This window comes from Giraffa tippelskirchi, chromosome X (assembly GCF_054371585.1).
Source record: "Giraffa tippelskirchi isolate mGirTip1 chromosome X, T2T-mGirTip1v1.2.pri, whole genome shotgun sequence".
NCBI lineage: Eukaryota > Metazoa > Chordata > Mammalia > Artiodactyla > Giraffidae > Giraffa > Giraffa tippelskirchi.
Window position 1 is genome coordinate 14,747,691 of NC_137289.1, and position 23,159 is coordinate 14,770,849.

The 23,159-nt window shown below is 38.5% G+C and overlaps 1 protein-coding gene and 1 pseudogene across 1 annotated transcript in view; both read left to right on the forward strand.

Moving 5' to 3' along the window:
• FGF13 (fibroblast growth factor 13) overlaps positions 1-23,159 on the forward strand; it is an 833,122-nt gene that overhangs the window by 229,169 nt on the left and 580,794 nt on the right. Inside the window, exon 5 of the mRNA XM_081565116.1 lies at positions 18,679-18,778. The gene's annotated coding sequence lies outside the window, so the exon portion shown is untranslated. The remainder of the gene's footprint in view (positions 1-18,678; positions 18,779-23,159) is intronic.
• Positions 1,657-21,344, forward strand: LOC145536654 (endoplasmic reticulum resident protein 44 pseudogene; annotated as a pseudogene).

Sequence of the window (23,159 nt, forward strand, 5' to 3'; positions counted from 1 at the left end):
CATTGTTCTGTGCAGTCAGCTGGTGCCTTGCATGAACCTCAGCTCCACTCCCACTGCGAGAAGTGGGGTTGATGGTCATCTGCCACCCTGGCCCTGCACTCACGGTTCTGCCTCACCCGCCTCCCTCCTTCCTGTCCACACATGCAAGCTGATGGAGGTCCCCTCTTCCCTTGGCAAGCCACTTGTGCTGCCTCCATTCTCCCACTTGGGGTTGCTGGGAGGTTGTCAAGGTGCAGGGGAGCTGACTCTCTCCAACAGCTGGATGGCCAGAGTCACATTTTACAGTATCCTGGTAGGAATTGCTACCCTGTGTTGTGTGTGTCCTCCGTGCCAGGACGTGTGCTGAATGCTGTCCTCATGTCTCCACATGGAATCCTTGCCATTGCACTGTCAGAGAGAGGCCATCCTTTATACATGAGCAAACCAAACCTCAGGGAAATGACATCACAGAGCTCACCTCTAAAAAGTGGCCCCAAGCGTGGGAGGTGGGAGGGAGGTTCAAGAGGGAGGGGACATATGTATACCTGTGGCTAACTCATGTTGATGTATAGCAGAAACCAAAGCAATATTGTAAAGCAATTACCCTTCAATTAAAAATAAATAAGTTAAAAAAGAAAGTGGCCCCAATGGAAGTCCAAGGCCAGTCATTTTCTGCCTATGCTGCTTTCCTGTCACTTCCTCTCCATGTGGGCTTTGGCCAGAGACCTGTCCTCCCCAAGCCTCAGTGTCCTCATGTGTGAAAGGAAGTTGATGTGAGTGCCCATCTCATAGGGTTGCCAAGAGGCTCAAAACACAAGCTGTGTAGACCTAGCGCAGAGGAAGTACTCCGTGTGTTGTAGCAATTACACTTGTGGTGGTTGTAGTTAGTGATGTACCCTTACCCCTCTAAGCTGCGCCCACAGAGCTCTTCCAGCCAGTCTTCTTCCTCTGAAGAGCCAGGAGGCTAGGGTGTAAGAGCCAAGCCGCTTTGTGGCCAGGGAACATGGTGGCTTTTCATCTCTCCACAGTCCCCTTCCCCAACCCATCCCGTCTGCCCTGGGAGAGCTAGATTTTGAGTCACAGCTCTGCCCAGGTCACTAGAATAATGAGGTGATCCACCTAGTAGGTGACTGAGCCACTCATGCCTAATAAAAAAGACAAATTCCCGAGGCTAGCCAGCCAGTGCCTTTAAATAAAACTGAAATCCAGTGAAAGGAGAGATCTTCACAATTGTTGAAATCATGGCCTCCTGCACCTGCGGAAGGGAATATGTGGCACTCCCAGGTTGAAATCTAATACATGGGCTCCTAATCTCTTAGAACTGATTACTTTAATGAATTTTAAAGGTAGAGCTTTAATTAAAACAGGTCTCTGTGGACAGAAAGCGTGCTATTTTGTGAGCTCGGTAAATATTGCCTTTTAAACTAATAAGTTCAGTTACCAGAAATACTACCGCGTATAAACAATTGGTTTTTTTCATCCTGTGCTGTGGAAACATAACTAGATATTGAAGAGAGGCTGGCTGCATTTCAAAGCCTGGCATTTGGCTCTGCAAATAATAGCGACTTAAATGTACAGATCTTTCTCCTCTGGAGCACAAAGAACTTTCCAGGCATGATCTCATCCTGTCTTCAGACATTCCGCTCTGAGGCTGGACTGAGGAAGACAGTGTTCATGATGGCAGCATTGCCAGGCCTTTCTGACTCCCCCGAGACCCCTATTGCACCCCCACCCCACCCTGTACATTACAGAGAAGATGGAGACCACCCAAAGGGACACCACAATTTCTTCTCCCTTTGTCCTTACCCAGCTGGTAGGTACCACTCTCCTTTTGTTCAGAAGAAAAATAAATGAGTACTCAGGCTGACATTATGTGCCAGGCACTGGGCTAAGCATGAACGTATTATTTCATGTAACACTCAAAACAATCCTGGGACATAGGTACTAATATTATCCACAAAGGTTCCTCCACTTCACTCACTAACAGCCTCGATGTGGCCTGCCAGCCCCCCCTGCAGGTCCCTCTTAGCTCTCTGTTCTCATTCCCTCCCCTTTCTCCTTTGTCTGGTGGGATATTTGAGAGTCGAGGACAGGCTAGAGCAGTAGGCCCCACATTGAGAAATTATCTTGCCAATATTTTTTTTTAAAAGAGACCCTCTCTCGGGCATCTTCTCTGTGACAAATTTCATGCCAATCAATTTTACATTACTATTTACCTTTCCCAGGAGCTCTGTGAGGAAGGTGTCATTATTATACTCATCTTAGTGATGAGAAAACCAAGACTTAACAGAAGCTGAGATCTTCTCCCAAGACCATAGACTTGGTAAATGGCAGGTCCTGGCCTTCAAATCAAACTGTCTGCCTCCAGAGGCTGCTCTATTTCCATTCAACTCACTGCCTCCCAAAGTCTAGAAATCTGTCTGCAAACATATACGGAGTTCTGCACCTTTTCCCATTGCACCTCTCCCATTGGTCACATTCGTTGTAACTTCCCCTAAGAGCAACATAATTTATAGGCTGAGAGGCAGTGTGCGTGGCTTGTGTCACCTGTCATTCACCTGTAATTATGTGACTCAGCTGTTGAGTGCTTCATTGTCAGAAAGCAGATCCTTTCTGTCAGTAGAGTTCTGTCTTCATTCAAGTAACCTCTAATTTGTGAGCCGACTATTCCCTTTGGATTATTTGGAGAAGGTATTAGTCATGTCGTGGTCAGTTTCAGGAAATCCACTTATTTTCTTTTTGTCTTTTCTTATCTCCAGATTTATTGTAATGACATAGGGATTTGCATTCCTAATTGAAAATCAAAGAATGGAGGACTTGACCTTGGAGGATGTTGCAGAGACCCCTAGCACTCACCAATATTCATGTTCTACTCTTCTTAGGCATTCAGTTCAACTATCCTTCCTAGGGTCCCCTGCAATAAGGTGTGGCCATGTGACTATTCCACATAAAACAAATGTAAATGATGTGGGCTTTGTCCAGAGTTAGCCCAGAACTACTCCAGGTAATCTTCAATCCCTTTCCCATATCTCAATCGGATTGATGGAGAAAATTCTAAGCATTGGGCTTCCCAGGTGGCTCAGTGGTAAAGAATCTACCTGCAATATGGGAGACACGAGTTCAGTCTCTCGGTTGGGAAGATCCCCTGGAGAAGGAAATGGCAACCTACTCCATTGTTCTGCCTGGGAAATCCCATGGACAGAGGAGCCTGGCCAGCTACAGTCCGTGAGGTCACAAAGAGTTGGACATGACTTCGTGGCTAAACCAGCAAACAACAGCTCTGAGTATGAGAGGAGCCTGGATCCAGGATGACAATGAGAGAGCTGCCTGACCAGGAATGCTGGCACTGGGTTATGACATGAATGGAAAACAACCCTTTTTCTGTTTTGCTACTGAATTTTGAGTTACAGAGGCTAGCTTTACTGACCTTAACTAATATAGAGAAAAGCAATAATTTCTGGATATCCAAAATACAGATGGAAAGGAAGGATGTATAATAAGCCAAGAAAAGCAGAATCACTGATGAGGAGGAATCTGATATACGGTGAATGAGTCACCTCCTTTCTCCATGTCCATACATCCTTTTATTTCTCTCATCTCCCTCCTGCAGAGAAATCAGCACAACTTTGAACAAGATCATTTCCTCCCCATATAGAGCTGATTGAAAACAGTAGACACCAATGGGTGAATGGCTTCTATGTATGTGCAAACCCATTGATCAACCTCAACATCTCACCAATTGGTGGAATATACTAGATGGAGATTGAGGAGGAGTCTAATATGTGGAGGTCACTTCTGAGCAGAGAGAGGTCTTCCTTTCCCACTACCAGTCCTCATGGGTCTCTGGAGATCAGCTTGTCTTCCCAGTCCTTTCAGTGGTGACTCTGACCCATGAGAGTCAGCACAAGCAGAATCATCCCATTGAGGGAAGAGAGTTATGCATGTTCAATACCAGAAACCCTCATGGAACCAGGGCTTTGGGTGGGAATGCAAAGAATCTTCTGTTTTTTTAACAGGTGACACAGGGGCTCGTTGTAACTTTTATCCACTGTGGAGACCTTTCTCTTAGATATGGAGGAGGTTTTTAGTAGATTGTATAGATAGAGACATGGAGGCCTCAGGGGGTGGGGTGAACATAACCTGTTCAACACCTCCTGGCTGGTCAGTACCAGCAGGAGAACTAGATTAAGGCTGACTGCTCCAGATCCTTTCAAAGCAAGCTTGGGTTTAATCATTTTATAAAAATGAGAAGTAATTTTAATGTAATAAATCTTTTATAGTATGGTAGGCTTGGAGACATATCTTCTCCCCAACTCAGGGTAAGTTATGGACATATAACAGGGTGAGTCATCTCTTTGTGTGTATATATTTATTTGAAAGTATCAGAATATTATAAATGAAGTGTTTTTCTGAAATGTTAACTTGGAGATTTGCCTGAAATCGTGCAGTTTTTGCCTCTGCTGTGTTATATATAAAAAAAAAATTGTTCCTTGATGAATGACTAATAGCTGTGTATCTGTTTATCATTATTCAGTCATTAAACATTTACAGAGCACTTGTTGGAGAGCTGGATTAGGTGTTGTTGGGAGGGTTGTGTGGATATGTGGGCCAAAGACATGCCTTGCTCTGGGACACAAGCCCTTCAATTCTCAGGACCCTTCCCCTATATTCCCCACACAGGAGCCTTCCAGAAAGTCAGAGCAGCTCTGACCACAAAGAAAAGTTCTGCCTTTCCCCTGTCAGCCCTGCTTCATCCAGGATCCATCTTTTCAGCTTCATTCCCATAGTCTCCCCTGCTTCGTAGCCTCGTTTGCTTTATTTTTTTTAATGATTTTAATTTATTTTTATTTATCATTATTATTTTTTGACCATGCTGTGCAGCTTACAGGATCTTAGTGCCCAGACCAGGGACTGAACCCAGAGCCCTGGCAGTGAAAGCACCAGGTCCTAACCACTGGACCACCAGGGAATTCGCTAGCCTCTTCTGCTTTAAATGGTCTCACTTGCTTTTTATTAACAATTGAACTTTTTAATTATTCAAAAATGCCATATTCTTTGTAGGAGATATATAAAATATAGACAAGAAAATTGAGAAAAAATGGATTAACTCCACCAACCATAAGAAACCACTCAGCATTCAGTGAACATGCTTTCAGTCTTTTTTTTTCTATGCATATAGAGTCAAATGTGTTTTAAATTTATACACATGAAATTATATTTCAGACATTATAACTTGCCTTTTGATCAATTGTGAAAAGATTTCCATGACCACAAATACTTCATTTTTATTTTTAGTGGCTGCATAACATTTTACTGTAAAGAGGAATTATTATGTACTTAACCACATATTGATGAATATTAAACTATTTCTAATTTTTCACTGTAATGAATAGAGTTTCTGTATTTATCCTTATATACACACACGTTGTTTTTTAGTCACTAAGTTGTATCCAACTCTTTTGTGACCCCATGGACTGTAGCCCACCAAGATCCTTTGTCCATGGGATTTCCCAGGCAAGAATACTGGAGTGGGTTTCCATTTCCTCCAGGGGATCTTCCTTACCCAAGGATTGAACCCATGTCTCCTACATTGGCAGGTGGATACTTTACCACTGAGCCACCAGGGAAGTCCTATATACACACATTTGTATGTTTATCTTATTATTTCCAAAGACTAAATTCCTAGAAACTGAATTTCTACATCAAAGGGTATATACTTTTTTGAGGTTTTTAATCCTTATCTGTTTAGCCTTTGAGTCTATGTCCATACCACCCTGAACCTGCTCGATCTTGTGTCTTTAGCTTTTGATCCATCTTCTCCTAAAAATATTGCCTCCCAGATTACTCCATTTGCACTTCAGAAATCTCAGGCCAAGTATTGCCCCACCAACCAAGACCTTAGGTCATACAGCCAGCCAGATATTGTCAGAGCAGAAGCTAAAACCTTAATTTTCTGACCCAATTGACTTATAAACATTTGGGTTACCACTAAGGGACTTCCCTGGTAGCTCAGTGTTAAAGAATCTGCCTGCCAATGCAGGAGATGTGGGTTTGATCCCTTGGTTGGGACGATCCCCTGGAGAAGGAAATAGCAACCCACTCCTGTATTCTTGCCTGGGAAATCTCATGGTCAGAAGAGTCTGGTAGGCTACAGCCCATGGGGTTGCAAAAGAGTTGAACACGGCTGAGCGAGTAAACAACAACAGCAAAGGGTTAACAATGGCCGCCACTAGCCCACTCTTTTTTGCCAACAGTGATCTGGCTGCTGCCTGGAAGGAGAATCTGGTTTGCAATGGGCCTCTGGCTTATCTTCGCATTTTTACTCATGTCCAAATGGAAATCACATTACTTAAAATACAAACACGATTTAATGATTCTTAAAATGTGTAGCTGTCTCCATTCTAATTGCCCATTTAAAAAGGAGCACGACTATGGAATGACAGGAAAAAAATGATATGCAAATAAATGTGAAGCTGAGAGGAAAGGGATGCAAGAGACGTAGCCTGGTCTAGTAGAGAAGAGCAAGAGACCGTTGTTCTAAGTTTCACTCTGCCAGTCTCTGAGTCATTGAGAAATCCTTTTGCAGAGGAGGTTGGACATTGATCTCTAGGCTTCCTGCCAGTTTTAGTGATCTAGGGTTAAAAATCAACAGGTTTGAAGTTTACCCCTTTTCCCAGGTTTATAGAGAAGGGGGTGTTTGAGAAGTCTAATAATAGACTCTGGACCCAGGGCTTAAAACTTGAATCAACTGGCCATGAATTTAATGAGCCTTAAAGCCCCTTTTTTCACTTTCACTTCACTTTTCAAAGCCTGAACATGACTAACTTAATGTATCTCGTGGAATCTAAGATGCCATACTAGTAAGATGCTCTCTTATATACCACTAAGAAAATTTTTTTTAATGCTTACCATTAAACTATGAAACTATACTGTTTTATGTATCAATTATAACTTACATCATAATCTCAAATTTTAAGATTATCTGGCCTTCACACTCACAGACCCCTCTACGTTGTACAGAGGAAGAAAGCCTGGAGAAGTAACATGAGTAGCCCAAAGCCACAGAGACAGTGTGGGACTAGAACCAAAAAGCAATAGAGAGAAGCACTTGCAGAATAGAGGAGTAAGGATGTCCAAAAATCATTCCTCCATGAAAGCAGAGAAAACACTGGCAAATTTATCAAAATCAACTTGTTCACAACTTTTTCTAGAAATTAACCAAAGGCTTCAAAAATCCATGGAGAATTTTATTCAAGAAAAATAGCTGGACTTTGATAAGAATAGAAGACTCTGTTGTGTTTTAACTTTCCCTACTTACATCCTTCTCTCCCCAACTCAGTGGCAGCCTTGAAAACCAGTAGCCTAGGAGGAGAGCCAGTGTCAGAAGGAAAACAACAGAGCATCAAACTGTGTGAGGCAAAAACTAATAGAACTGCCGAGAGAAATAGATAAATCTACTATTATAGTTGAAAACTTCAACATCCCTCTCTCAGAAAAGGATAGATCCAACAGACAGAAAATCAGTAAGAACAGAGTTGAACTGAACAATACCCATCAGTCAACTGAATATAACTGATATCTCTAGACTACATCTAACAACAGCAGAATACACCTTCTTATCAAGCTAACATGGAATAGTCACCAAGATAGACTACAATCTGGGCCATAAAACACAACTTAACAAATTTAAAAGACTAAGTCATACAGTGTCTGCTTTCAGACAGCAATGGAAAATGATAATGAAGGAGGACTATGAACAACTCTAAGCCCACAGGTTTGATAAACTAGATGGAATAGACCAATTCCTTGAAAGACACAATTTGCCAAAACTCACACAAGAATAAACAGACAACAGATGTGCCTGTATCTAAAGAAACTGAATCAATAATATCCTTCCAAAATAGAAAGTATTGGTCCCAGATTGGGTTCACTGGTGAATTCTACCAATCATTTAAAAAAGAAATTATAGCAATTCTTTACAATCTCAGAGAATAGGAGCAGAGGGAATACATCTTAACTCATTTGAAGCCAGCACTGCCCTAATATCAAAACCAGACAAGACATTACAAGAAAACTGCAGACCAATATCGCTCAAGAACATGGAAAAATCCTCATCAAAATATTAGCAAATTGAATCCAACAATGCATAAAAAAGATTATATACCATGACTAATGGGACTTATCCCAGGTGTGCAAGGCTGATTCAACACTTAAAAATCAATGTAATCTATCTTATCAACAGACAAAAAAGAAAAAGTATCACATGATCATATCAATAAAAGCAGAAAAAGCATTTGACAAATCCACACTGAACTCTTAATAAGCTGGAGTGGAACTTCTTCAACTTGATAAAGTTGGGTGCAAGTCATATACAATTGTCCAAGCCCATAGATTATACAGCACCAAGAATGAACCCTAATATAAACTATGAACTTTGAGTAATTATGATGTGTGAATGTAGGTTCATTAATTGTAACATATATACCACTTTGGTGGGGAATGTTGATAATGAGGGTAGATATGCATGTGTGGGGCAGGGGATATATGAGAAATCTCTGTACTTTCCCCTTACTTTTTCTGAAATTTTATTAAAAACTTTTAATAAAAACAATCCAGCTATATTCACTTTACAAGAGGGTCACTTTAATTAAAGAATCATTATAAGGGACAAAGAATGACACTATTTGTTGATAAAAGAAGTAGTCCATTAAGAAGATCCAATAATTATAAATATATACATAGCTAATAATAGAGCCAAAAAAAACAGGAGCCAAAAACTGACAGAAATGAAATAGAATAGATCAGTTCAGTTCAGTTGTTCAGTCGTGTCCGACTATTTGCGACCCCATGAATTGCAGCACGCCAAGCCTCCCTGTCCATCACCAACTCCTGGAATCTACTCAAACCCATGTCCATCGAGTCGGTGATGCCATCCAGCCATCTCATCCTCTGTCGTCCCCTTCTCCTCCTGCCCCCAATCCTTCCCAGCATCAGGGTCTTTTCCAGTGAGTCAACTCTTCACATGAGGTGGCCAAAGTATTGGAGTTTCAGCTTCAACATCCGTCCTTCCAGTGAACACCCAGGACTGATCTCCGTTAGGATGGACTGGTTGAATCTTCTTGCAGTCCAAGGGACTCTCAAGAGTCTTCTCCAACACCACAGTTCAAAAGCATCAATTCTTCAGCGCTCAGCTTCCTTTATAGTCCAACTCTCACATCCATACATGACTACTGGAAAAACCATAGCCTTGACTAGACAGACCTTTGTTGGCAAAGTAATGTCTCTGGTTTTTAATATGCTCTCTTGGTTGGTCATAACCTTCCTTCCAAGGAGTAAGCGTCTTTTAATTTCAAGGCTGCAATCACCATCTGCAGTGATTTTGGAGCCCAAAAAATAAAGTCAGCCACTGTTCCCACTGTTTCCCCATCTATTTGCCATGAAGTGATGGGACCAGATGCCATGATCTTAGTTTTCTGAATGTTGAGCTTTAAGCCAACTTTTTCACTCTCCTCTTTCACTTTCATCAGGAGGCTCTAGTTCTTCTTCACTTTCTTTTTTTTTTTTAATAAATTTATTTATTTTAGTTGTGGGCTAATTACTTTACAATATTGTAGTGGTTTTGCCGTATATCGACATGAATCAGCCCTGGGTTTACATGTGTTCCCCATCCTGAACCCCCCTCCCACCTCCCTCCCCATCCCATCCCTCTGGGTCATCCCATTGCCCCAGCCCTGAGCATTTGTCTCGTGCATCGAACCTGGAATGGTGTTCTGTTTCACATATGATAATATACATGTTTCAATGCTATTCTCTCAGAACGTCCCACCCTCACCTTCTCCCTCAGTGTCCATAAGACTGTTCTATGCATCTGTGTCTCTTATTCTGTCTCGCATATAGGGTTATCGTTACCATCTTTCAAATTCCATATATATGCATTATTATACTGTATTGGTGTTTTTCTTCCTGGCTTACTTCACTCTGTATAATGGGCTCCAGTTTCATCCACCTCATTAGAACTGATTCAAATGTCTTCTTTTTAATGGCTGAGTAATATTCCATTGTGTATATGTACCACAGCTTCCTTATCCATTCATCTGCTGATGGACATCTAGGTTACTTCCATGTCCTGGCTATTATAAACAGTGCTGCGATGAACATTGGGGTACACGTGTCTCTTTCAATTCTGGTTTCCTCAGTGTGTATTCCCAGCAGTGGGATTGCTGGGTCGTATGGCAGTTCTATTTCCAGTTTTTTAAGAAATCTCCACACTGTTCTCCATAGTGGCTGTACTAGTTTGCAATCCCACCAACAGTGTAAGAGGGTTCCCTTTTCTCCACACCCTCTCCAGCATTTATTGCTTGTAGACTTTTGGATAGCAGCCATTCTGACGGGCGTGAAATGGTACCTCATTGTGGTTTTGATTTGCATTTCTCTAATAATGAGTGATGTAATTCTTCTTCACTTTCTGCCATATGGTGGTGTCATCTGCATATCTGAGGTTATTGATATTTCTCCTGGCAATCTTGATTCCAGCTTGTGTTTAGTTCTCCATAATATTTGAAGATTTAAATACCTCACTTTCAAAAATGAATAGAATAATGAGAAGATCAATAAAGAAATGTTATACACCAGCTAGACCTAACAGACACTGTATCCAGCAGCAACAGACTATACATTTTTCTGATGTGCACTTGGAACACTATCTAGGAGACATAGGCCATAAATTAGGCCACAAAACAAGTCTCAATAAATTTTTAAAATATTGAAATCCTGTAAAGTAATTTCTCTAACTCAACAGAAACTAGAAATCATTAGAATAGTAAATCTGAAAAAATCACAAATATGTGGAAATTAAACAGCACACTCTTAAACAACCAATGGATCAAATGAAATCACAAGGGGAATTATAAAACACTTGGAGGTAAATGAAAGTGAAAAGATATTATACCAAAACTTAAGGGATGCAATGAAAGCAGTGCTCAGAGGGAAATTTATGACTATAAACACCTACATAACAAAAGAAGAAAGATCTCAAATCAATAAACTATATCTTTGCACCATTAAGAAAAAAAGAGAAAACTAAACCCTATGGTAGCAGAAGGAAGGATTGAGTTTAGAGTAGAAAATTTTTAAAGTACACAAGAGAAAAGCAACAGAATCAATAAAACCCAAAGTTGGTTATTCAGGAAGATCAATAAAATTGGCAAACCTCTAGCTAGACCTGGCCAAGAAACACAAAAAGAAGACTCAAATTATTAAAATCAGAAATGAAGTTGACATTACTACAGACCTACAGAAATAAAAAATATTGTAAGATAGTACTGTGAACAATTACATGCCAAAAATTAGATATTCTAGATGAAATGGATAAAGTCCTAGAAACAAACTACCAAACCTGACTCAAGAAGAAATAGAAAATCTAAGTAAACTCATAACAAACTGAGACTGAATCAGTAATCAAAAACCTCTCCACAAAGAAAAACCTAGGACCAGATGAATTCTACAAAATATTTTAAAAAGCATTAACACAAATTCTTCTGAAACTCTTCCAAAATATGTAATTTTTGGAGGGATTATTCCCTAATTTATTCTTTGAAACCAGCATTCTCCTATCAAGGCCAAAGACCTCACAAGCAAAGAAAACTACAGATCAATATCCATTACAAATATAGGTGTAAAAATCATCAACAAATTACTAGCAACCAAATCCAGCAGTATATTAAGGGGACTCTAAACCATGAGCAATTGAGATTTGTCTAAAGAATGCAAGGAGTTCTACATTAAGGAAAAGAACAGTCAATGTATATTAGTCTACTAGGACTGCCTTAACAGAATGCCACAGCCTGGGTGGCTTAAGTAACAGAAATGTATTTTCTCAGATATAGAGGCTGAAAGTCCAAGATCAAGGTGCTGGTTGGTTTCTAGTGAGTCTTCTCCCTTGCTTCCTTCTTGCTGTGTCTTCACATGGCATTTCCTCTGTGCTCATGCACTCCTAGTGTCTCTTCCTCTTCTTGTAGGCATACCAGTCCTATTGGATTAACACCCTATCCTTATTACTTCACTTAATCTGATTACCTCCTTAAAGACCCTATCTTCAAATACAGTCACATTGAGAGTTTGGGCTTCAACACATGCTTTTTTTTTTGAGGGGGACACGATTCAGTTCATAATTTAATATACCATATTAACAGAATGAAGGAGGAGAAAACTGATATGATTATCTCAACTGAGGCAGAAAAAAGCATTTGATAAAATTAGATTTCCCTATTTATGATAAGAATATTCAACAAATTAGAAATAGATGGGCACTTCCTCAACATGATATAGTACATTTATGAAAAACTCACAGTGAACATCATATTTAATGGTGAAAGACTGAAAACTCTCTCTGTAAGATCAGGAACAAGACATGCAACTTGCTTTCCCCAATTCTATTCAACATTGTACAGGAAGTTCTAGCCAGAGCAATTAAGCAGGAAAAATAAAGAAAAAATATCCAAATTGAAATGAAGTAGAACTATCTCTATTTTCAGATGACATGATTGTATATATAAAAATTCCATTATATTATATATAGAATTCCTAGAGCATCCACAAAAACTATTAGTGCTAATAAACAAATTCAGAAAATTTTCAGGATATAAGTTCAACATAAAACGATCAATTGTAACTTTATATGCTAGTAAAAAACTATTCATAAGTGAATTTAAAGTAAACAATTTCATTCACAATAGCAAGAAATTTAACCAAAGTGGTACAAGACTTATACACTAAAAATTACAAAGATTGCTGAAAGAAATTAGATGGAAATAAATGGAAAAATACCCCGTGTACTTGAACTTGAAGATTTAATATTATCGCTATCTAATACTCCCTAAATTGATCTAAAGATTCAGTGCAATTCCTGTCAATATCACAATAGCCCCCTTCAGTTCAGTCACTCAGTCATGTCTGACTCTTTGCAACCCCATGGACTGCCGCATGCCAGACTTCCTGTCCATCACCAACTCCCAAAGCTTGCTCAAACTCATGTCCATCAAGTCAGACATGAAATACCCCTCTTATTTTTACATAAATGGAAAAGTTGATCCTAAAATTCATATAAAATTTCAAGGGACTCTGAGTAGCCAAAAACAGTTTTAAAGAAGCAAAATAAATCTGAAGGAGTGTCTCCATCCATTCAGGCTGCTATAACAAAATACCATAGACTGAATGGCTTATAAACATCAGAAATTTATTTCTCACAATTTTGAAGGCTAGGAAGTCTAAGAATGTAGCACAACAGATTTGTCATCTGGTGAGGACCTGCTCTCTGGTTCATAGATGGCTATCTTCTCAGTATGTCCTCATATAACACAAGAGACAAGGGAGCTTTTCAGGGTTTCTTTTATATGGGCACTAATCTCATTTATGAGACCTCTGCTCTCATGAGCTGATCACCTTCTAAAGACTTCGCATCCAAGCACCATCACCCTAGAGGTTAGGATGTCATCATATGATTTTGGAAGGATACAAGCATTCAGTCAATAGCAAGGAGTCACACTCCCCTGTTTTGAAACTTGACTGAAAGATACAGTAATTTTTAAAAGTGTTGGTAGGAGCTTCTCTGGTGGTCTAATGGTTAAGAGTCTACCTGCCAATGCAGGGGACGTGGGTTCAGTCTCCGGTCCAGGACCACATGCCACAGAGCAACTAGGCCCATGTGCCACAACTACTGAACCCACACTCTAGAGCCTGCAAGCTGCAACTACTGAAGCCTGCATACCTAGAGCTGTGCTCCACAAGTGAGATCACTGCAATGAGAAGTCTGTGCACCACAGTGAAGAGTAGCCCCACCCCCTCACCACAACTAGAGAAAACTGGCACACAGCAATAAAGACCCAGCACAGCCAAAACTATTAAAAGAAAAAAAAATGTCAATAAAGGCATAAGGATAGATACATAGATTAATGGAGTAGAACTGAGAGTCTAGAAATAAATCCATATATCTAAGGTCAATTGATTTTTCACAAGGATGCCAAGATCATTCAATGGGAAAATGACAGTCTTTTAACAAGTGATCCTGGGGAAACTGGATATGTGTATGTATTAATAAAAGAATGAAGTTGGATCTTATATCATATGCAAAGATTAGCACAAAGAGGATCAAAGACCTAAATATAAGAACTAAAATTATGAGACTCTTAGAATGAAGCATAGGGGAAGCCTTCATAAAAATGGGTTTGGGAGTGACTTCTTATATATGACACCAAAAGCACAGGCAACAAAAGAAAAAATAGATGAACTGAACTTCATCAAAATCAAAGACTTCTGTGCATCAAAGAAATACTATGCACACAGTAAAAAGGCAACCCACAATGTCAGAGAAAATATTTGCAAATCAAATATTTAATAAGGGATTAATATCCTAATACCCTGAAGCTCCAATACTTTGGCTACCTGATGCAAACAGCAGACTCATTGGAAAAGACCTTGATGCTGGGAAAGATCAAAGGCAGAAGAGGCGACAGAGGATGAGATGGTTGGATGGCATCACCGATTCAATGGACATGAACTTGGGCTAACTCTGGGAGATGGTGAGGGACAGAGAAGCCTGGCATGCTGCAGTCCATGGGATCGCAAAGAGTCAGACACGACTTAGTGACTGAACAACAACAATATCCTAAAAAAAAAAAAAAAAAAAAAAAAACTCATACAGCTCAATAACAACAACAAAAGAACTAAAAAATTGGCAAGGACTTGAAGGTACATTTCTCCAAAGAAGATATAAAAGTGGGTGACAAATATATAAAAGATACTCATTACCCAGGTTCAATCCCTGGGTCAGGAAGATCCCCTGGAGAAGGGAATGGCTACCCATTCCAGTATTCTTGCCTGGAGAATCCCTTGGAAAGAGCAGCTAGGCAGGCTACAGTTCATGGGGTCACAAAGAGTGAGACATGACTGAGCGACTAACACTTCATTGTCACTATTATTCTGGAGAATGGAATGGCTACCCACTCCAGTATTCTTGCCTGGAACATTCCACGGACAGAGGAGCCTGGTGGGCTATATTAGGGAAATGCAAATCAAAACCATAATGAGATGCTACTTCACATCAATTAGGCTGTGCGTTTGTGTGCGTTAGCTGTTCAGTTGTATCCAACTGTTTGCAATGCTATGGACTGTAGCCCTCCAGGCTCTTCTGTCCATGGGATTCTCCAGGCAAGAATACTGGAGTGGGTTGCCATGCCCTCCTCCAGGGGATCTTCCCAACCCAGGGATCGAACCCACAACTGTTACATCTCCTGCATTGGCAGGCAGGTTCTTTACACTAGTGCCACCTGGGAAGCCAAGTGACTAGGTGGAGATGTAAATTAGCACTTCTCAATCTATGACATGCTTTGGAAACACCTGGGCATCCTGTTAAAATGCAGATTCTGATGTAGTAGGTTTGGGGTGAGGCTTGAGATTCTGCATTAAAAAGAAAAATTTAGCCATGCCACACAGCATGTGAGATCTTAGTTCCCAGACCAGAGATTGAACCTGTATCCCCTACATTTTAGGGGGACACAGTTCTAGGGGGCAAAATCTTAACAACTGGACCACCAGGCAAGTCCTGAGATTGTGCAATTTTAATAAGCTCCCAGGTGACACTGATGTTGCTAAACTCTGAAGAGTATACTTTGAGAAAGAAGGATGTCAAGGAATGACTGTTCACCTTGGTTGTCAGTTAAAGCCTTCATTTAGCAGTTTTTTGAAGAAACAACTCTACTAGAAAGTCATAGAGGCATGGTTTGTTGGGAATAAGGCTTTGAATAAAGTTGGGTGTGTTTTTGTGTAAAATAGCAAACACTATTTAGTATGTGCCAATCACAATGCTAAAGCATCTTGTTGATTATTCCTTTTCAGTCCTTTGAACAATTCCATGAGGAAGTCACTTGTCTTTTAGACTGGGTGGCTTATAAACAAGAGCAATTTGTTTCTCACAGTTCTCAAGTCTGGGAAATAAAGATCAAGTTGCCGGCAGATTCAGTGTCTGGTGAGGGCATACTTTCTGGTTCATAAATGGCCAGCTTCTTGTGGTGTCTTCACATGGTGGAAGGAACTAGGGAGCTCTCTGGGGTCTCTTTTGTAAGAGCATCAGTCCCGATCAAAAAGGCTCCATTCTTAAGACCTAATCACCTCCCAAAGGCCCCACCTCCTAACATCATCACACTGGGAATTAAGTTTCAACATATGAATTTTAGGGGGACACATTCAGTCTATAGCAGTGCTATTATAGCTGAGGGACTGAGCACAGAGAGGTGAAGTGATTCGTCTATGTTTATGTATGTAGAACATAGCAGAGCCAGGAATTGTACAGACAGTTGGACACCAGATCCCTTTAACCAGGGCACTACCCCAAACTTTCATATCATAGAACTCATACACTCCCCAATTGCAAACTATCATTTATGTGCTTATCTGTTTATTCTTCTCTACCTCCTGTACATAAAATCATATAAAAATGTCTTTCAGAAAATGATAGAAGAACATGCTTTGAGTGAATGCTTATACTGTGCAGGTCTGACCAGGACCTATAACATAAAATCATCTAATTTAACTTAATTCTCACAACAGTCTTTTCAGATAGTTATTATAACCCCCGGTTTATATGCAATGACACTAGGCTTTGCATAGCTTAAGGAACGTGTTCAAAATCACTAAGCTAGCACATGGTAGGAGAACCAGGGTGGAAACCCAGGTCACTAGGTCTATCAGTCTGTACTTCTTTTCATCTTACAGACTGCTTTTGCAATGATCTTCATAGACCTTGGTTTTGTACCACTTAGTGAACACTTCTTGTCTTTGGGCCATCTAAGCTGTGTAGTCAAGGTTAGTATTTACCATTTATGCTACTTCTTTCAGGCCAGGTAGTTTCAGAGTGGTTCTTTTTTTGTTGTTGTTTTGTTTAGTTTTCATCTTACTTTATATGAATTCAATCTTCAATAAATAGGGTGAAGGAGAAGGAATGTTAACTGCTACTATTAATAATTTTATATTAGGCTATAGCCAATTAATGATGTGATCATTTCAGTTGAAGAGCAAAGGGACTAGCCATATATATACATGTATCCATTCTCTCCCAACACCTCCCCCCTCCCAGTCCAGGCTCAGAGTGGTTCTTTACACTATCCCCAACCTCATCAGTTCCCAAGGCCAGATATCCTGGTTATCAAACTTTGGCTATAATCCTGTTCTCTAGGATCCTGCTACACAGCAGATTTTCAGTGTGTGTGGCTGTGGTTATGGTGAGTGGTGATGGGGTGGTGGTGGAGGCTGGTTAAACATAAACACCCATCAGCCATATGTGGGGCTTTCAAACTTGATAAGACTCCACATTCTCTACACACTTTCTCAGTGGATTTGAGAACAGTTATTTTAAATGGTTGTTTTAAAACAGTACCTCTTGAACTTCACAGTGAAGTCTGAGAAGTCAAAGCAACTGCATGCCACAGTGGAATTAGATGTGCTAGATAATGGGTGGACTTGTACTCAAACTTGAGCAATATGTTCTCATTAGGTTCTTTTAACCATTGTCAAGATGAAATGAGTTATGTTACATGAGACAGTTTAAATTCACAGAAAAGTATACAGAGTACTAGAAGAGACACACCCATATACCACATCCAATATTAACAAATGTTAACCTTTTGCTTCAAGCTTTTTCATTTTTAAATAAAAAATTATATTATAGAAATTTCCAGTTGTAAAATGGTTGAATAAAATTTTTGAGTTGGAGTAAATAGACCCTTGGGAATACAGAGGTACTCTATATCTATTTCCATATCCTCTTATGTCTTCTCTCTTGAAGTTGATTAGCCTGAGTAAAGATGGTAGGAGGTTTAATAAACTTGCCCACTAATAGATCATTAAACATAATTTTTTATGAAATATGACTAAGTGATTAGGGCATATGATTTGAAAGGAGTTCAGGGAATTGAGTGACTTTCCTATACCAAACTCCTTTTAATATTTGTTTATGTGAACAAAGTTTCCTAGCCCTCACACATACAAAAATGTAAAAGAGGGATCGAATTGATGCTGAACCTTGTCTAATTCTGTCAGAAAGTAGTATCAGTTAAGAGATACCTAAGTTAATGGAGAACCTATGTTCGTCCAATGCATTCAGAAATGAATTTGCAATAAAATTTTATTTTTAGATTTAATAATTTTAATAGCTTAATAAATATTAAATATTTTATTTAATATTATAAATAAAATAAATGATAATTATTTAATAAAATATTTAATAATATTTAATAAAATAATTGAACATTTTCTATTCTTTTTAAAATTCTGTAATAGTGATAATTGTAATAATGATGCAGTTCAGAAGAAAGGCATATAGAACTTTGTGCCAATAGAAAATTTTTAAAGTTAATTTCAATTTACATATGTATTTTGATGTGACTTAATTATAGACATTCAAGTATAAAAATATATTAGGATAAAAATACTGGGGGTATGGAATGGATATATGAGGTCAAAGAAAAATAGGAACTGTGTATATTTAAAATAGATAATGCTTCAATGGTTATTATTTTATTCACAATCTGTGAAAAATTATGTTCCTTGTACCTCCTTACACATATGCCAAAAAGAGTCAAAATTAAAACGTGCAAACAAAGATTTGAAGACCACTGAAGTAGAGATTTTATTGCCTCTTTCTTTCAGAAATTATCTCAAATTAACCAGTAGGAAAAGAAATCAGTATACACTCTGTAACCTACAACAAAACTGTATGAAGAAGGAGTGCCAAATGTAACACATGCAGGTATGTATGCAAGTATGAAAGATACCAGGTGAGGTTAGGTGGGACAGTAAAATTCAGTTGAAGCTGGCAGAAATGATACATTGAGCATTCTCTGATCAAAATGAACTATATGTAGAAAAATTAGATAACAGTAACAAGAAAACACTATCACTTGAAAAATTATGAATACTAATATGAATTTTAAGATCAGTAGGTCATGGAGAAGGAAATGGCAACCTACTCTAGTATTCTTGCCTGGGAAACTCCATGGACAGAAGAGCTTGGCGGGCTACAGTCCATGGGATTGCAAAAGAATCCGACACGACTTAGAAACTAAACAACAACAGTCATACTTCCAAGGAATTTATAATTCAGTGGGGAAGAGAAGGTGTATGTATAAATAATTAGAATTCCAAAGTGAGAGTGATAGGTGCCCTTAAGGTATTTGTAGAAGTAGGTTGTAGATCTTGCTTCTTCCAGTGTCCTCACCTTAGGCCTACTGATTGAGAACTGGAACTTTAGCAGTGTACCTGACTGATTCATATATGCCCATTAAATATGAGAAGTACAGCTGTAGATTTCTGAAAAGAAGAAAATTTCTTCTCATTGGCAGAATCAGAGAAGTCTTCTTGAAGGAAGAGGAGAATAGAGCCTTGAAATGTTAAACTGATGGGTTAATTTTCAGTCTTGAGTGGAATGAATAAGGTAGCTTGTACCCTTCAATAACTTAATAAATCTTTATTATGAATTAGTTACCTTCTTTTTTGGTTTTATTTTTTTGAGGAGTTTTATTGTGTGACATGCTGACATGGCCAGATGTCAGAACTGGCCCTAAAGAAACTGGCAAAGCCTTTGGCCAGTTTCCATTAGAATGGCTTTTTATTATCTTAGCCAAAATAAAAATCATGGTCTTTAGTGCATACTCAGTGGCCTTCCTGGAGAAAGAAATGGCAGTCCACTCCAGTATTCTTGCCTAGAGAATCCTGTGGACAGAGGAGCCTGGGAGGCTGCCGTCTATGGGGTCACACAGAGTCAGACGCGACTGAAGTGACTTAGCAGCAGCAGCAGCAGTAGCCTTCCAATTACTCCACTCAAGAGGAGAGGGACAAAAATGGGACATTTGAGAAGTTTCTTACGTAATGCCATGGATCTCAGGTCTTGGTTCAGTTCTCGTAAATATTACAATGCAATTCTAATTTCTTTGATTCCCATGATGATATTGTGATCAAGATCTCTGATTCCTCTAATTCTGGGATTTTCTCATTATGTGAAACCTTGAACATTATACTTTAATGTATCTAATTTTTAGTCACCTGAGTTTGCAGACATGAACATTACTAAAGTAGTACAAAAAAGAAGAAAAATATGAAAAAGAAGGAAAAAAAATCATCTTAGAAAAATATTCAAGTATTGGAGCTAAAGAAAACTGTCAGAAAGTGCCATGGAATATTGCTAGCCTAGAGCTTCGCTCTTGTCTGTCTCAGAAACCAAGACAAATGAGTTATTACTTGCATGCTTCCATGGTTCTGTGGAACAAAAAGTGGTTAAAAAAAGCAGATTGTTGCACACAATTTTTGAGGAAGTTTCCAATGTCATTAAGGAAGAATATACAAATGCAAATCAAGTAGTGTTTGCCCAAGTAGATTGTGATCAGCACACTGATATAGCCCAGAGATACAGGATAAGCAAATACACAACCTTCAAATTGTTGCATAATGGGATGATGATGAAGAGAGGATACAGGGGTAGTGATAAGTGAAAGAACTTGCAGATTACATCAGGCAACAAAAAAGTGACCTCTTCAAGAACTTCATGACTTAGCAGAAATCACTACTCTTGTCTGCAGCAAAAGAAATATCATTAGATATTTTGAGCAAAAAGATTCAGAAAGCTATAGAGTTTTTGGAAAGAGTAGCAAATATTTTGCATGATGATTGTGCCTTCCTAGCTGCATTTGGGGTTGTTTCAAAACCAGAAAGATACAATGGAGACAACATAATCTACAAACCATCAGGGCTTTCTGCTCCAAATATGTTGTACTTGGAATCTATGACAAATTTTGGTGAGACTTACAATTGGATTCAAGATAAATGTGGTCCTCTTGTCTGAGAAACAGCATTTGAAAATGGAGAGGGATTGACAGAAGGACTGCCTTTTCTCATACAGTTCCACTGTATGAAAGAAGATACAGAAAGTTTAGAAGTGTTCCAGAATGAAGTAGGCCAACAATTAATAAGTGAAAAAGGTACAATAAATTTTAACACTCTGATGATGACACATTTAGACATTGTCTTCTGCACATGCAGAAAACTCCAGCGGATTGCCCTGTGATAGCTATTGACAGCTTTAGGCATGTGCACGTGTTTGCAGACTTCAGTGATGTAGTAATTCCTGAAAAAATCAAGCAGTTCATATTTGACTTACATTCTAGAAAACTACACAGAGAATTCCATCGTGGTCCTGACCCAACTGATAACAGCCTCAGGATAGGAAGTCCAAGATGTAGCAAGCAGTCCACCCGAGAGCTCCTTCCAAAGCACCCAGTGAATATAAATATACTTTATTGATGGATATAGATGAGCTTTAAAAACTTAGAAAAACAACTTGCAAGCCTTTCAGTTATGAAAATTATATTTTCATAATTCTATGTTTGTTTTTATTTTGAATAAACTGAAAGAAGGTTTAGGTTTTTTGATTTAATTTATTTTTTAATTGAAGGATAATTGCTTTACAGAATTTTGTTGTTTTCTGTCAAACCTCAACATGAATCAGCCATAGGTATACACATATCCCCTCCCTCTTGAACTTTCCTCCCATCTCCCTCCCCATCCCACCCCTCTAGGTTGATACAGAGCCCCTGTTTGAGTTTCCTGAGACATACAGCAAATTCCTGTTGACCATCTATTTAACATATGGTAATGTAAATATCCATGTTACTTTTTCCATACATCTCACCTTCAATTTTTATTTTGAATAAACTGAAAGAAGATTTAAAAAAAAAAGATTAGTAAGTCAAATTCTATGGAAACTTCTATTGGAGTTTTGATTGGGGTTGCAATGTATTCATAGATTACTTTGAAGGAAACTGACATCTTAATCATTTTGTGTCTTCCCATCCATGCCTACCTCTTTATTTAAATCTTTTAAGTGCTTCTGTAAAAGTTTATATAATAATAGATTACATATAACTGTGATGTACCTCTTTTGATGTTAATTTATCCCTTATATTTTATGGTATCTTACATTTTGTCTATTTTTCCTTATTTATAGATACATTTACTTATTTTTTTATTTATCTTGATTCTTGAATCTTGCTCATATTATTTTTGGTCATTTGTCTTTAGATTTTCATGGATTTTCTAATATAACCACATCACCTGTAAATAATGAAAATTTTATTTTTTCCTTTATAATCCTTATTTTAATTGTTTCTTGTCTTACTTCATCAGCCATGATCTCTAGTGAGTGGTGAATGCATTGAGATAATCAACTTCTTTTCCTTGTTCCTGATTCAATATCAGTGTTTCTAACATTTTACTACATAGCATGAGGCTCACTACAGTTTTTTGTAGACATCTGTTATAAGGTTAAGAAAATTTCTTTTATTCCCATTTTGCTAAGAATTTTTAAATCACAAATTTGTGGACAATTTATTGAAATAACTTCTCTGCATTCAGTGGGATGATTTGATCTTTTCTTTGCTTTTTCTATAATTCCTGGAACAAATTCAACTTAACTTAGTCATGATGCAATTTTTAAAAAAAAGTTTGGCCACACCACACAACATTTTAGTTCCCCAGCCAGGGACTGAACCCCCAGCCTCTGCATTGAGGGCACAGAATCTTAACCACTGGACTGCCAGGGAAGTCTCTCTGATGCAGTTTTTAGAAAAACTACCTCATTGGTTGGATTCATCTGGCATACATTTTAAGAGTTTTTCATTTATAACCTTATGTTGAATTTGCCTATAATTTTACTATGTCTTTTGGTTAACTTTTTTATTGGTTTATTTTAAAATTTAGATTGCAATAGGATCATAAAGGAATTGAGGACATTGCTTCTTTTTCTATTATCTCAAATAGTTTTTAGAAGATAGGAGGAATTTACCTGAACATAGTAAAGGCCATATAGGAAAAGTCCACAGCTGATGCCACACTCAATGGTGAAAAACTGAAAGTCTTTCCTCTAAGACCAGAAACAAGACAAGCATGCCCACTCTCACCACTTATATTCAAGTACTGGGATCCTAGTCAGAGAAATTAGGCAAGAAAAAGATATAAAAGGCATCCTTATTAGAAAAAAAAGAAGTTAAATAGTTGTTTGCATATGGCATGATTTTATGTATAGAAAATTACTTATATGTAGAAAAGATACACAAAGAAGCTGTTAGAACTAATAAATG